At 38.5% G+C, this 14,419-nt stretch overlaps 1 pseudogene across 1 annotated transcript in view; it reads right to left on the reverse strand.

The window, feature by feature from the left end:
- LOC148874768 (E3 ubiquitin-protein ligase PRT1-like) overlaps positions 1 to 14,419 on the reverse strand; it is a 59,327-nt pseudogene that overhangs the window by 11,475 nt on the left and 33,433 nt on the right. Inside the window, exons 6-7 of the transcript XR_016105866.1 lie at positions 5,641 to 5,744; positions 4,269 to 4,618 (exon numbers count right to left, since the gene is read on the reverse strand). The product of XR_016105866.1 is annotated as an E3 ubiquitin-protein ligase PRT1-like (transcript). The remainder of the gene's footprint in view (positions 1 to 4,268; positions 4,619 to 5,640; positions 5,745 to 14,419) is intronic.

A 14,419-nucleotide genomic window follows, 5' to 3' on the forward strand; every position in this document is an offset into this window, starting at 1 on the left:
GTAAGTAAAAAAAAAATAGATTGGAGACCTTAAAAAAATAATTTAATACCACACACACAGAAACCAACCCTTCCAGAGGAAGAAAACCCTAGCTAGAGGGAAATCTCTCTCCCCACGCCTCCCAACAGAGAGAAAAGTGAACCGATCACTCCGGGAGGCCTAGAAAATTTCAGAAACCAAACTGCCCTCTTTAGAAAATCAAAAGAAAACTAACAATACTTGGGCGCCCAAGATCAGATCAAAAACAAAGAGTCCAACTTTTCTAGGACTCTTCCCCATACTCCAATTCTTCCTGATTTTGATGTCGAACAGTAGATCACCTTCCTGATGTCTAGATCCCACCAAAAACTCCAAGAACTGGGCAATCTATAAAAGATCGATCAGCCCTTTACTACTTCATGCAGTCGGCTGATCTAGGGCTGCATGAGAATGCTTCAAGAAACCCTAGCCGATGCTCTGATACCAAGTAGAAATCTGCTGAATCAAAAAAATATGAAAGAAAGTAGTTTCTTGAAGAGAGAAGGAAAAGAGAAGGAGAAGAAGAGAAGAAGAGAAGTTGAAAGAAAAGAGAGCAAATCATCTAGCCGCCCCCTTCACTTATTATTTATACTAAAATAATAGAACAGTACAAAGACAACTATGCCCTTATAGGGCGGCAAAACATAAGACAACATATATAACACTCAAAAAACATAATAAAATTTGGACTAACATAACTACTATGGTCCCCACCTCCTATCTAACAACTAACATAAAACATCTACTCAAAAAAAATCATAAAACTAATTAATCTTCAACACAAACAACCAAAGTCAAATAACCCTCCCCAATTCTCAGTTAGCAAGAAAAACCTAACTTCAACTTGAGAGCATCAACAATGGAACTCAAAGACTATACAAGAACCAAATAAGACATGGGTAATAGCTTGAACTTTGGTATAGCTCAAACTCTAGAACCTTGATCCTGTCATTTGGGGCTAGACCTTGCTCAAAACCTCACTCTCCAATAATTAGTTCTCTTAGAAGCTTATGTTTTAGTCCTTTTATTTTTTTAATGCCTATGTGTCTTATTACTTAAGTAGGGATATAGATGTAATTGCTCATAGATCATACTTATTTCGGTGGCAAGGGCAATTATTGGAATCAATTTGGAGAACACTCTAACTGCCACAGCCCTGTTCTTCTCAACTTCTCTCCTAAATCCTAATCACAGAACAGAGATTCCACACTATTATCTTTATTTTTCTCTTTTTTATTTTTTTCTGTTTATGGCTGATCACAAGTTCCATGAATTAAGAAGGGTGGGAAGACAAAAAAAACATCTTTCACTTATCAGAAAAGGGTGGGGGGAAGAGAATTTCTTTTCAGCCTCAGGTGTTTGTTGCCACCTGGAATGTCTCTGGATCATTTAGAGTTTTTAACTGAACAATCTGTCTAGCATATTGGTTAACCAAGTCAATTAAGGCTCTTCCCTACACTTTCTATCCAATTTATGCAGGCGGATGGATGGGCTCTTGATCTGGGTAATCTCAAGAGCCCACCAGAGGGAAGTCTGGATTTATTACCACACTTTTTGATCCTATAGTCCATATCCCACCTTGTATTGTACTGATGTTCTCAAAAACTATCCCCTGTCCTATTTCAGGTATTGTGTCCTCATCAATACATATTGGTCCCTACAACTCCACTTATCTTTAGGTTCATTCTCAAATTGGACACTTTTCAAATAGAGAAATTAACTCCTTCAAATTTCTAAGGTAGTCATCATTTCTGCCTTCATATAAAAGGATTATATCATTTGCAATCTCCTGCCTCCCCACACTCCAGCCTCTAATCTCTCTATTAAAATCAGCTTTCATTATCATCCTACTCAAGACATTGGCCACCAAGGTAAATAAGAATGGAGAGATGGGTCTTCTTGCCTTAAGCCACTTGTTGGCTGGAAAAAAATCTCTTGAAAACCCCATCAATCAAAATTGAGTAATGACAAGTACTAATGCATCCAATAATCCATCTACGCCATCTTTCACCAAAACTGTAGGTTTCTAAAACCTCTAAGAGGAAATATTTATCCACCATATTATAAGCCTTTTCTAGATCCAATTTGCATATTGATCATCTACATTTTTTCTTTTTCTTTTCTTCCACACACTCATTCTCTATCAATATTTGGTCCACAATCTGTCTCCCACTTACAAATGCTCCTTGATTTTGAGATATCAACGATGGCAAAATTTTCCTCAACCTTCTCGATAGAACCTTTGCCACAACCCTATATAAGCTTCTTACTAGGCTTATAGGTCTATAATCACCAAGGTGTCTTGTCTCCTTTTTCTTGGGAACCAAAGCAATAAATGTGGCATTTACTCTTGGGTTAAACTTCCCTCTCTCAAAGAATTGATTAAACACTTACATCAAATCATCTTTGATCACCTCCCACCAATCTTGGTAGAATGCCATAGAGAATCCATCAGGCCCAGGAGCATTAGATCTTCCATTTTAAACACCATCTCCTTTATCTCTTCCAAACTGAGCTTAATCTCCAATGCTTCCTTCCAAATTCTTTCTTTATTTTAAACCTCGTCTACAAATTCCTTCTTTACACTCTTCAATTTTCTAAATGCCTTTTTGTTCCACTCCTTGATTCTTTCCTTTAACCTCTTCAATTTCTTGATGAATCTCGCTCCCTTCCTCTTCACATTTATTCCCACTTCTTTTGACCAGTCTTTCACCATGGAGGCAAAGTTCGGTTCCTCCTTGTCTCTCTTGACCTAGAGCATAAATGATCATGATCCAACTTTACCCTAGTTAAGGCTCTATACACCAAATGCCCCCACATCTCTTTCCAATGTGCTGAGAATAAGAATCTATCCAATTTTGAGCAAATAGGATTAGCTTGAAAACTCAATCAAGTAGCCTACAACAGGGTAGTTCCCTCAATTCAAAGGTGCTCACCAAGTTATCAAACTTCCTCATGATAGTGATTATGCCTTGGTTAAGATTATTCATTTTACTCAAGAATCTTAAGGCATTAAAGTCACCTCCTATACACCAAGGCCCCTCCCACAATCCTCTAATTGCTCCTTCACCAAAAAGATTTCTCTATAAAAATTACGGCCATAAACATTTGTAAGATTCCAATCCCTCCTGTCATTCTGACTCTTGAATTTTATAGACACCAAATACTTCCCTATTAGTTCTTCATTCCTATTAGCTCCTCCTCTTTCAAAGTCATTGCTAAAACCAAGGGCTTTCATTCTCAAACTATTTTCCACTTGACTAGGATCAATGATTTAAAAGGCATGCCTCGAGCACGCCTAGGCACTTAGGCAAGGCACATTTTAAGGTATGTGCCTCGCCTAGGTCCTAGGTGTAGCACTTTCAAAAGGCATGCGCCTGGTGCACCTTGCAATTGAGCACTTCAGCCCAAGCATGCACCATTTTAATTTTTTAACCTTTTGTTGTTTTCCAAACCTAACGACTAGGATGGGGGCTCTGCCCTCAGATCCCTGACCAAGCCCCTCGAGGCAAGCCCAAACAAATCCATGTTAGGGTCATAAATTCTTATTCCTTACACAAAAATAAATGATTTTATAATGTTAATTGCCTTTTAATTCACTCGCTCACCAAAGCTCCAAAAACCCCTATTTGCTAATGTTGTTCATTCATTCATCCCACTAAAATATCTTCTTAAAGGACAATTAACATTATAAAATCATTTATTTCGTGTAAGAATTAAGAATTTAAGACCCTAACATGGATTTGTTTGGGCTTGTCTCAAGGTGCTTGCTACAAAGGCAGCTCATAGAATTAGGAATGCAAGATGTTTTACATCGCATTAGCTATTTGAAGTAATGCAATTGAGGAAAAAAGAGATTGTGGATTTTACATGCTTGAAAATGTTAGTTATGCTTAATTTTATTTTTAAATTTTCATTTGAATGTGCTTTACATGTTATGTTTATGTATTTTAATTTTAGATAATAGGTTTTCTTTAACTTTTATTTTAAATTTTAAGTTCATATTTTTTATTAATATTATGTTTAATATTTTTATTATTTTTGCATTTTTTTCAATTTTTTGGCACTTTTTTTTGTATTTTTGCGCCTTGCTTCAAAAAGGCGCGTGCCTCACCTTGTGCCATGCACCTTGGGTGCAAATGGCCCCTCACGCTTTTAAAACACTGACTAGGATGATGGGCCCACTCTTCCCATAACTATCCCTTTATATACAGCCAAATGTACCCATTAGAGTTTCTAGGCGTACTTACAATTTCAGATGGTGGAACCTGTGCCTTCTGGATCCTCTGTAGAATCATCTACAGTAACACGTGTAGCATTATCTGTAACTTCTGGGGCATTATCATTGGGAACATTTGAAGCATTCTCACTTTCCTCTGAAGCATGTACGGAGAGAACAGGAACAACAGAACCATCATCTAACTGTTCAGTTTCTAGTTTGTATTTTAAACTAATGCGTTCAAACTTGTGTTCTGGTTTGTGCTGCTGGTTGAATTGGCCTGGACGCTTGGAACTTGTATTGTAACAGTCTCCACACAAGTCAAAACCTATTTTCTCCACACAATCTTTGCATCTATATGTCTCCAGTTATAGGAAGAACCTGCAGGTATAAATTAAGATATTAATGTATTTCAAATCATTCTTATAAAATAGTTGGAGAATAAAGCTATAACATATGGATCATGCACATCCTTGACTAAGAGGAAGGTAAATAAATAAAACAGACATGTGCATCAACGGTTGCGATAATTGTACCATGTTCAAAAGTATTACATTGAATCTGACTAGGTTGAAGAAATGTTTTCAACTGAACTAGGAAACCACATCCTCAGACACCTATTCTGGTTTCTCAATTCTATTGGTATGCAAATCTAAAGTTCCTTTCATTACAGAATATAAAATCTCTGTCAACCTCACTACTTCAAGGAACAAGGGTCACAACTCAACAAAATATTAATATGCATAATCTGCCATTGCATGCAGTGACCTCAAAAAGAGCCTCTTTTACATATACGAGTGACTTATTATGAGAAGTGAATGATGGAGAGAAGGAGAGAATGATGAGAAGAAAAATCAGTTAGGAGAGAAAACTTTCATGGGGATTGAGCACCCCATTCTATTCACCATATATGAATGATATACGAGTGATTTATTATGAGAAGTGAATGATGGAGTGGAGAGAATGGGATTGAGCACCCCGTTCTATTCACAATATATGAATGATTTACAAAATTAAATGAAAAGATTGATATGCCCCAAAGTGGGTAGCAACAATAAATAGCAATAAAGAGTAATAAAAAGAAATATAAATCAGCCCATTTCTCAACAGGCATTTCATGTATTCAACCTCTAATTGCAATTTTTCTTTGTTTATAAGCTGCTACTAATTTATGTTAGACAAGTCAGATTTTTTTCGAAAGGTCAGATTAAGTGAATACATAACTTAGCATTGAGAACATGGATATGGATTTGGTAATTTCCAATACATATCCTTTACTGGCATTCATGACTCATTATGTCTGACATCAGTACATTGGTTAATTAAAGGGCCTGGCATCATATTCTAGAAACAAAGACCTACATCACTCAATATGAAAAAGATGATTAACATTAAGAAATTACCCCACAAGAATCACAACCAATTCCAAGATGAAATTTTGGCCCGTACTCAGCCAACCATGAGATGAAGTTATTGTCTATTTTAGACGGCCAAGCTTCTCTTTCACCTAAAAAGCAAAAAGCAAATACCTCATTTAGAAAATGCTAGGCAAGCATCAAGTAAAGGTGGGTTTCTAACAGAGGACAATTTGTGGGGCAATGTCAAAAATACAATTAGGAAATAAACACTTCAAACAGGGAAAAACAAGCAACCTGGAAATAAACACTTCAGACAATTAACAGAGGACAATTTGTGGTTTCTGCTGACTTTTGTTACTGCAGATATGTCCCAAATATGAGGAGATTAATGATGTTTAAAATCTCTCAGAAATATCTAAAGAAAATCAAATAATTTATATTCTTAATTGTCTACATAGACCCAAGGTTCAAAATGCCGGTGCCAGTGGAAATATCGGTCATCTAAATATGGGAAATATGTTGGAAATGTCAGAAACGTTGTATGGACATATTGTAAAAATTATACACATGGTGAAAACATTGTGAAATATGCAAAAATATAGAATGCTATTTTATGTGTCAGAATTGTTAGAAGCAATTAACAGGGGCAGTATTGTCTTTTTCAAGTTGTTCTTTCTCTCTTATATCTGCTGTAATTTTCCTAAGGGTATTGTAGTCATTTCAGCCTTAGTAGAATGTTAATACAACCTGGGTCGACAGTAAGGAAAGGTGAACAGATTTCTCCTTTCTAGTCTTCCCTCTTTTCTTCTCCTTTTCTTCTCTTTCCCTTCCCTTTCTCTTCCTATCTTCTTCTCTTTCTTTCTTCTATCATTTTCTTCACTTTTTTCTTACTTTATTAAAGTTGGAACATGGTATCAGAGCCTTGAGGTCGACTGTACTGTTCGCGGCACTGTTCACGTCTCAACTTTTTTGTGCCCTAGGAATAGAGAATATTCTCTTTCTTTGTTGGAAAGGAAGAGGACTTAAGAGGACAGACCACCCACTCGGAAAAGAGGCTTTAATGCCTCAACTTGCAGTGTTGTGTGAGTTGGTGGTGTTTTTCTAAAAGCCCACTTTTCAGTAGTTCGAAGAGAGCAGCTTTGTGATGTTTCAAGTTGTAAGGTAGGTGCTCCTCAATGTATGGTGATTTTGTAGTGGTTTGTGTTGTGGTGGCACCTTGTGGTAAGTAAGCAATCTTTCCCAAGTGTTTTTAAAGTAGAGGTCTAATGATCCTTGGTGTTTTTCCTAAAAAAAAAGGTGTGTTACAGTAGTTGCATACCAGCTGTTTGACAGTTTGCCTAGGTGAAAAATCAGTGATTTCTCACTCATGGCTTCATCAAATGGTAGCACTAGGTTGTTGTGCAATCAGATTTCACGACTTCTCAATTAACTATGGTGCAAGGAGGGTCCATTGAAAAGTGAATCAAAAGGGTACAATGAATGGGTACAAGAGAATGCCCAAATTATGACATCACTCTGGAATAGTATGGAGAATTACATTAGTGTAAACCTTATGTTTCTAGGCACAACCAAGGAGATCTAGGACCATGCCAAGCAATTGTACTCTGGACAAGACAATGTCACAAGAATTTACCAGTTGTACCAAGACTATTTTTCTCTTCAACAAGGGGATAAAAGTGTTAAAGAATACTATGCTTCTCTAAAAAGCTAAGGAATGAGCTCAATGTTTATCAACCCCTATCCACTGATTTGAAGACTCAACAAGAACATTGAGAACATCTAGATGTAGCAAGATTTTTATCTGGTTTGAGGTCTGAATTTGAACTAGTGCGAGCCCAAATCTTAGGGAGCAGTGATCTTCCATCCTTGTCTGAGATTTTCTCCCGCATAAGGAAAGCCTCAAATCCACATAGTGATCATCCCCCACCTTTAGAGAGATCAGCTTTCCAGATGAGGTTTTCCTAGTAGACATATGCGTGGAAGAGGTAGAGGAAATGTGAGAGGTTTTGGTCGTGGGCCCAGAGGTGCATGAGGAGGTGGTAGAGAGTTTGATGGTGCAAGGGGTGGTAGTGGTTGTAATGGTAGTGGCCATGGTTCAGCCTGTGAGTGCTGACATTGTGGATGAGAAGGTCACACAGTCAACTTTTGTTATGATCTCCATGGCCCTCCATCTTCTTGGGCTAACCAAGCAAGGGTGGAAGGTGATTTTGGGAGTCTTAGTGTGACTAAAGATGCTCCTACTTCCAATATTGATAAGGGTAAAGACACAATTTCTATCTCACGTGAGGAGTATGAAAAGCTTTGCCAGTCCACATCTTCTAGTTCTACCACTGCTACACTTGTGAAGTCAGGTATTGCTTGTCTTGCTTCTAGTTCTTTACCTTCACCTTGGGTAATTGATTCTGGAGCTTCAGACCACATGACTGGCTCCTCAGATATGCCTATGCTGATGCAGATTGGGCTGGATGCCCCAACACACGCTGTTCCACTACTGGGTGGTGTGTCTTCATGGGTGACTCTCTAATCTCATGGAAATGCAAGAAACAACAAACTGTTTCCAAGTCCTCTACAGAAGCAGAGTACAAGGCAATTTCATTTGTTTGTAGTGAAGTTGTTTGGCTTCAATCATTATTTCAATAATTGGGCCACACCTCTCCTACACCCATACCTTTGTAATGCAGACAATACTAGTGTTATTACGATTGCCTTTAATCCTGTCTTTCATGAAAGGGCGAAGCATATTAAGGTGGACTGCCACTTTATTTGTGACCTGCTTCTTGTGGGCTCTATCTTTCTCCCTCATATTGCCTCCAAAATGCAAGTTGCAGACACTTATTACTTGTAAGCAAACTGATGCTCATGCCTTTGCATCAGTTTGAGTGGGAGTGTGAAGAGTCTCACTGATGTACCATATTAGTGTAGTCTTTTCTGTATTGTATCTTGTAGTTTCTTGTTATTCTCTTTAGCCCTTCAAGGGATTTTCTGTAAATATTATTATTTTACTAATCTTTATATTGAGGCTCTTGGGGTTGGGCCGAACTATTCAGTTCTTTAACCCCAGAAATCTGTCTTCTTCTCTCTTGTACAAACCTACTTGGTTGACAAAAGGGGCAGGATTCCCCTATTCTAAGGAGGCTGGATAGATTTCTTGTTAATGGGGAATAGGAGTAGATGCTTTAGAATTTGGTCCAAGAAACACTTGTGTTCTCAATCTCTAATCATAAGACAGTCTTTCTGAGGGATTTGATAAGAATAAGAGACCCAAAACCATTCAGATTTGAGAATATGTGGATGGAACACCCTAACTTTTAGAATTCGTGGAGCAAAAATGGTCTTCTTATCAATTTCAGGGTTCCACTGGCTTCACTATGATGAAAAAAATTGCAAAAATCAAAAGAAGATTTGAGGGTTTGGAGCAGATCGGAGTTTGAGAATGTGGAGATGAGAAAAAAGGAGGTGTTGGAGAGAATGGCGTGTTTAGACAGGCTGGAAGAAGAAGATAACTTATCTAGGGAAGGTAAAGTGGAAAGAGGAAAGCTGAGAGAGGAGGTGGAGAGGCTGATTCATTTTGAGGTCTCTTGGAGGCAAAAGGCTAGGGTGCAGTGGCTGAAAGAGGGGGATAAAAATACTGCATTTTTTCAAGCTATTGGTGAGAGGAAGAAGAAGAAAAGAAATACAATTTTGGGGCTGGAAGAAGGGGGTAGGGTTATTGATTATCAAAAGGAATTAGCAAAAGAGATTTGAAAGTTTTATGGGAACCTTTATAAAGCTTTACCTAGAAGAATTTGTCACTTGGGGGAGCAGGATTCTCTGCAATTGGATGGGGAGTTGAAGGTCAGGTTGGAGAGAGAGAGTATGATGAGGAAGAGGGGTGGAATGTGGTTAAGAAAATGAAGGGGGAGAAGGTGCTTGGGCCGAATTGCTTCAATATTGCATTTTATAATATGTTCTGGAACATCATAAAAAAGGAGTTGTTGGAGATGTTTAGGGAGTTATGGATGGAGAAGAAGCTTGAAAAGTTGGGGCAACCTTCATTTCCCTTATTCTGAAAGTTGCTAGTGCAGCCAAGGTAAGGAATTTTAGGCCTATAAACCTTATTTCGAGCTCATATAAAATTATTGCCAAGGTGCAATTAGCAAGGCTGAAAGAGGTGCTTCATTTGGTGGTGGGTCCTACTCAACTGGCATTTGTTCAAGGGCATCAAATTTTGGATGGGGTCTTGATCGCTAGTGAGTGTGTGGACACAAGAATCAGAAGTGGGGAAGGTGCAGTGATTTGCAAAACTGATTTGGAAAAGGCATATGATCATGTAGAATGGGGATCCTTGGAAGAAGTTTTAAGGAGGATGGGCTACGGGGAGAAATGGAAGAGCTGGATGTTTGTGTGCATTTCATTGGTGTCCTCAATTTTGGTGAATGGGGTATCAACAAAATTCTTTCACAATTCAAGGGGATTGAACAAGGGGATCCCCTTTCTCCTATGCTTTTTGTCTTAGTGTTGGAGGTTTTAAGTAAGTTGGTGGACAGAGGAGTAAATAAGGGGCTGTTGGTGATTTTAAGATTGGAATTTGGAAATGAGAGGATAATTACCTCTCATCTCCAATATGCTGATGACACCTTGATCAGGATTAGCTGAAGGATAAGATAAGTCTTATCCATTTAAGAGTCAAGATCCAAACATCAGATTTGGATCAAAAAACTCTCTCCAAATTGGATTAGGAGGCTGATCCAAAAAATGCTATAAATAGGGGGCGAATTCCTCAGTTTACACACTCTTAGCAATCTGCAGAATTCTTCCCCAGTTCTTGCCGCCCCTACCCAATTCAATTTCCACCTGGGGAGTTGATCAAGAAAGGTTCTTGATATTGTTTCTTGCTAGAAGAAACAATCTAAAGTCGTGCCCACCTGCCCTTGTTCGATTCTTACTGAAGAATTCAGGTTCTTGCTGAAGAACCATCCTACTGATCCTGCTTCACCATACGCTGTGTCATCTTCAATGGAGGCGGGTTCTAGTCTTTTCTTTGGGCGTGAACACCTACGTTGGGAGTTACTGTTACTTCGTATTAGGTATATTCCTCTCTTCCCTTTTGGTTTCAGATCTGGTCCGGTTTTGATTCAAGAACGAACCTTGAAAACGCAGTTTTCTAAATTAGGGAATATGATTCCCGGATGGGAAAGAGAAACTTTTGAAACTTCGCCCAACCTTCCTGTAAGGTTCGGCTATCCATATGATGGATCTCCCATTCCTTCATGATCGAGGAGCTTGCTTCAACTTATAGAGAGACTTCTTCAACCAACAAATGAGGGAATAATCAATACAATACCCTAGAGGGGGTTTCATATATACAGTCTCTTTTAGATGCCTATGTAGAAAAGCATTTTTCACATCCAATTGAGAAATAGCCCAAGAGTGTGCTACAGAGAGGGCTAAAAGAACATGAACTATAGTGATCTTAGCCACGGGAGCAAATGTCTCCTCATGGTCAATGCCATACTCCTATATATAGCCCTAAGCCACAAGTCAAGCTTTGTATCGGTCTAGAGAGCCATCAGATTTCAACTTGATGGAGTAGACCCACTTGCTCCCGATAATAGAGCCATCTGAACGAGTTGGGACAAGGTCCCATGTGTCATTTTTGTGCAAAATCCGAATCCCTGCATCCATGGCATCTCTCCAATGAGGACTACTAATGGCCTGTTGGTACGAACAGGGAATATTTGTAAAAGAAAAAACAACAAAAAAGGAAGTATTGTTTGAAGGAAAACCATAGGGATTAAGTGGGCTAGGGTTACGGGAAAAACAACGCAGAGGAATTAGGAGCAACAGAGGGATCTAAAATAGGAGTGTCACTTACAAAGTTGTTTGGGATGGATGAAGGATTTGGATCGAGAGGAAGGAGGTCGAAGGTGCAGGCAGCGGACCACGAACTCGCTTACAAGAGAAGACGAGAAGATCCTTCACAACAGTTGAAGACGAAGCATCCTATGAGTCGAAGTCATACAAAACAAAAACAAAAAGTGTAAATAACTTGGCTACTCCCAAAAAGAAAGAGATATGCTTAAGAAAAATCACAATCCGAGAAATACGAATACAACAAGCAAAGGGACCATAACAAAGAAATCCCTTGTGATTAGGGTTGTATCCCACAAAGGCACACATAATAAATTGAGTTGAAAGCTTAGAATGGTTACGAAAGGGAAGATGTACAAAACATGGACATGCAAAAACATGAATATGGGAAAGATCTGGAGGTTAACCAAACATTTTCTAATGAGGAGACATGCTAGCAAGAACAGATGAAGGAATACAACTAACTAGATACACAATAGTACTAGCAGCCTCCACCCAAAATGAGGAAGGCACATGTGACTTTTGCAGAAGAGTCCTCACAACATTGAGAACATGGCCATTCTTCTGTTCTGCCATACCATTTTGCTGAGTGTTGAGATAGCTCCGTTGAACTTGTATGCCATTATTTTTCAATTAAACCAGAAATTCTCCACTATATTCTCCCCCTGAGTCAATCCAAATGTACCTGATACAAAGGTTGGAAAAGCTTCTAACTTGTGTTTGAGAAAGTAGATCCAAGCGTACTTGATACAATCATCAATGAACAATACAAAATATTTGTATCCCAAATGTGAAACAACAGATGAAGTCCATACATCACTACGTATAATTTCAAAAGGTAAAGTAGCATGTTCAGCTTTGTGAGTAATGGAAAATTACGACTCTTAAGCAACAAGAAGCACAAGATACATCAAAAGCTTTCATAGAGGGAATTTTAGTTCTAATGAAGCCAAAGTCAAACAAAAGTTCAAGTTTTTCAAAATTTGGGTGATCTAAACGTTTATGACATAAATTCCAGACATTATTTCTTTGACCCAAAACAGGACTCAATGAAGAAAAGCTCAAATAAACAGAGGATGATGCTGGTTGAGATTTCTCAAACTCTTGTGCAAACAAGGGGCTCAACCTACACCCCTTCCCTTTCACATTTCTAGTGCACCGGTCCTAAAATCCTAGGAAAAAGTTAGTATATTACCTTCATCGTCCAATTAACCAAGTGAAATAAGGTTAGTAGTAAGTTTAGGAGCAAAGAAGGTCTTGGTAAGGGAGGTGAGGACTTCTTATGGGGACTATAGAATATGATATTGTCGGTTCGTGAGAAGGTGAAAGAGCAAGAGATGAGACAAAGGTTCAGATTTGTTAGGGTTGATCAATCAGATCAAACCAACCTAGAAAAGAAGTATTTATATTAATATTAGGTAAATGGACAAGATTGCCCTCACAAAGAGAATAAAAGAGCTGTACACTAAAGTACATGCCTATTACAGTACAAGTAAGAATAATAAAATAAAGTAGAATTACAAAACTACCCTTCATTTCTTCTACACTCCCCCTCAAACTGATGTTGGTGTATAAGCATCAATTTGTCAACAAGAAATTTATGTTGGGCTTTGGTCATGGCTTTGGTGAAGAGATTTGCAAGCTATAGACCCGATGAAACATGTGGAAGAAAGATGTGACCCACATGGAGAAAGTCATGAATGAAGTGACAGTCCACCTCAATATGTTTAGTGCACTCATGAAATACGGGATTAGTTGCAATCTTGATTGCACTCATGTTGTCAGCAAACAGAGGAATAGCATGAGTGATCAATATTCAAGTCATAAAATAATGCCTTAAGCCAGATTATTTCACTGCATACTGAGGACATGGCTCTGTACTCGACTTCAATAGATGATTTGGAAACCGTTTGTTGTTTCTTGCATTTCCAAAAAATAAAAAATCACCAAGGAATATAAACCAACCAGTAGTAGAAAGACAAGTGATAGGGCAACCTGCCCAATCTGCATTTGCATAAGCTCGGAGCTGTATGGATGAAGAGGGTGAGAAAAATAAGCCATGTGATAGTGTACCTTGTACATAACGAACAATCCAGAGAACTACAGAATAGTGGGGCTAACGTAGAGAAAAAACAAACTAACTCACAATCTGAACCGCAAAGGAAATGTCCGATCTAGTCATGGTTAGGTAGATAAGACTACCTACAAGTTGTCGATACAGGGTAGCATCAGGGAAGAGATCACCCTCATCTTTACTCGACTTACAGTTAAGCTCCAGAGGTGTATCAACATGTTTGGAGTTGATCAAGAGAGAAAGAGTCACCAAAGGAAAAGCATATTTCTGTTGGTTGATAAAGTAACCACAATGACCTCTTTGAATTTCAAGTCCAAGAAAGTATGTTACTGGCCCAAGATCTTTCATTTTGAAGGAGTTACTAAGCAGAAGTTTGAGTTTGTTAATACCATCCACATCATCTCTAGTAATAAGGATGTCATCAACATAAACCAAAAGAAGATTCAACCCTTGAGCTCACTTGAGAGTAAAAAGAGAGTAGTCTGAAGCACTCTACTGAAAACCAACCTCCAACTCTACTACACAGAAGCGATCAAACCAAGCTCGTGGAACTTGTTTAAGACCATATAGGGATTTCTTCAGTTTACACACCAAGGATTGTCATAGTAGCCAGGAGGTGGTTTCATATAAATCGTCTCCTATAACTCTCCATGGAGGAAGGCATTCTTGACATCCATTTAGTGAATTGTCCACTGTATGAGTGCAGTAATGGCTAGTAGAAAACAAGTTGTTGTCATTTTGGCCACAGGAGCAAAAGTTTCGTCATAATCAATTCCATACTCTTGCTTGTAACCTTGAGCAACCAGACAGGCCTTATATCTATCCAAAGTAGTTTCATAGTGTAAACCCATCGGCTACCAATTATGGAGGCATCTGGGGGAGGAGAGACAAGGTCCCATG

This window comes from Nelumbo lutea, chromosome 1, assembly GCF_056320005.1.
Source record: "Nelumbo lutea isolate HS-2025 chromosome 1, American lotus-T2T, whole genome shotgun sequence".
Classification (NCBI taxonomy): Eukaryota; Viridiplantae; Streptophyta; class Magnoliopsida; order Proteales; family Nelumbonaceae; genus Nelumbo; species Nelumbo lutea.